The 2,484-nt window shown below is 40.9% G+C and overlaps 1 pseudogene; it reads right to left on the reverse strand.

Moving 5' to 3' along the window:
* Nucleotides 1–816: 816 nt before the first annotated feature.
* LOC147737001 (protein-L-histidine N-pros-methyltransferase pseudogene) lies at nt 817–1,367 on the reverse strand (annotated as a pseudogene).
* Between the last annotated feature and the right edge of the window lie 1,117 nt (nt 1,368–2,484).

A 2,484-nucleotide genomic window follows, 5' to 3' on the forward strand; every position in this document is an offset into this window, starting at 1 on the left:
ACGGGTACTCTGCCATTGAACACTTTTACTAAAAAATGGAAATCCTGTATCGGCAAAACCGACTTATGTCCATCGTGCCTTGCCAACCCAGAGACTTTAGCGCATTTTTTGTTTGTTTGCAATGAATATGCTAATCCAAGAAGGGTGTGGCTGAAAAACCTATGCCGACAGCTGGGAACTAGGAGCCATGATGTGGCAATCAGGATACTTGTTTCTGACAGTTATGTACCCTATGCCTGTGCCCTAGCTAAATTTCTATCATGGGCTTGGGCTATCCGAGCCAAAAAGCTAAAACAACCTGTTTAATTCTTCTTTTTAACTCTCCACTTCCTTTATGCAATGCTGAGCAAATAACTCCTGAAACTATTGCTTGGACTAGAGATATAGAATTTTCCTTTTTCTATTATATATTTATTGTTCTGCTTTTATGGTAATTAATTTTTATCGAAATAAAGCTTTTTGACTTGACTTGACTTGATTGGTTACGATCTATAGTGCAGTTAAGTATAAAAAATATGTCCACTATTGTCGGGAGCGCAGTCTGCACTGTCGGGGTGCGAGCTGATAAAAATGATGATTCTTGGGTTTGAATATTCCGTATAAAACAATGTCCTTCAGGCACACTAAGAGGAAACACACCTTTATGTTGGCCTTTGAAATGGTGACATGTTTGCTTAAAAGGATCACCCCCAAGTCCCCTCCCACTTTCCACTTGAATTTGGAGATGACCCACGTGCAAGTGAATGAGAGCGCTGCTTCATCCGCATCTTCATCCTCTGCTGTTTCAGGTGCCTCACATGTGGGTGGTGCTCTGTCTCAGGCTTGCAATAGATCATTTTCCACATATGGGTGAAAGGGAAGAATGACTCGGCCCCTAGTTGGCTCCAGTACATTTGGGATTTCTTTCAATAAAGTCACAGGTCGATCGCAGTGATCGAGAAGATTCATATTGGAATCCGGTCTTCTGCCATTCGTCTATTTCAATACCCTGTACTTTTTTTTCTGAAGTTGCCATATCATAGTTTGCGTCATCTCTGTTACGTAGATTTCTTCGAAATGAGGGCTCATGACTTTCGTAACTTCTCCATCTCCGGCTCCTAAATCAAGAAGCCTGTAAGATTTCCAGTCTGGGTTTATTTTAAGAAGTCTTTGAAACATTGAGCCTCTTCCAAGCAACCCATTGATTGAAGTCCTAGCAAGAAACATGCTAAAAACAGATGACATGAAAGAGTGATATAGTTGTATGGACAGCCGTGATGGAGGAAACTCTGGACAGAGACTGGTCGTAGAGATTCACATCATTTTCCTGAATCACATACATACCACTCCTGGTCCTCCTTCCAGCAAGGCTCCTGCAGCAGCCCCATGGTGACTTGTGCTCTGGATCCAGGCTGAGAAGAGTCTCAAAATCCAGCAATAAAGGGAATGTCTGAAGCTAATTTAATAGTGACAAAAAGTGGCACTAGAAGTCCCACCAGAAGTAATCCTGCTGAAATAAACAAAACAAGCATTGGCATAGCCAATGGGTCTTGCCTTTGGGAACTAATAAGTGTTAAGGCAGAGATATTGAGTTTGTGTTTGTTTTTAAGTTGTGTTGTGCAGAAGTCTGCAGTATGCTGAAATGTTATAATAAAGAAGTGTGAGAAGCATTTTTGTTAGTTTAGTTACGATACAAAATGACGATGATAAAAAACTATTAATTAGAAGTAATGATTTGAGGTTTTTTTTAATGTGTGAATGCTGGCAACTTGTATCTGCCTGTTCCAATCGTTGCTTTTTATGGTGTTTATTGTGAAAGGGGTGGGTATAAATAACAGGAGAGAGAAAGTTAGTTAATTAGTGAGAGTGATAGATTTAGTAATTTAATTAGTTAGAGATAGTTAGTGAGAAATTATGGGAGTTAGTAAGAGTGATAAAATTAGTGAGAGAGTTAGTGAGAGTGAGAGAGTTAGTGAGTGAGTTAGTGAGAGAGAGTTATTGAGTGAGAGAGAGGGAGATTTAGTTAGTGAGAGTGAGAGAATTAGCAAGTGACATCGTGAGAAAGAGTTATTGAGTTAGTGAGAGAGAGTGAGAGAGTTAGTGAGAGTGAGAGAGTTAGCGAGTGACTTAGTGAGAGAGAGTTATTGAGTTAGTGAGAGAGAGTGAAATTTAGTTAGTGAGAGTGAGAGAGTTAGCGAGTGAGTTATTGAGAGTGAGCTAGTTATGATCACCAATTGTAAGTGAAATTGAAATGTCAGAATTTCATTACTCCGGTTTACTCCACCCAGGAGTAAAGAAACAAACAACAAATCTGGATTGGACGTAACAAGCCTTGGCAACAGCAACACATGCATGATGACAAGATGACAAGATTGGCTTCGGTGCAGACCAGCAAGGTCTGAGGAACTCACCCTTTGGAGGGGAGTCAGGGCACGCCTGGGGCAACCAGGGAAGCCGTAGAAACAAAGTAGATTCCTTCAGGGGGACCCACTAGCCAACGGACTA

Source organism: Lissotriton vulgaris, chromosome 1_1 (assembly GCF_964263255.1).
Source record: "Lissotriton vulgaris chromosome 1_1, aLisVul1.2, whole genome shotgun sequence".
NCBI classification, from domain to species: Eukaryota; Metazoa; Chordata; class Amphibia; order Caudata; family Salamandridae; genus Lissotriton; species Lissotriton vulgaris.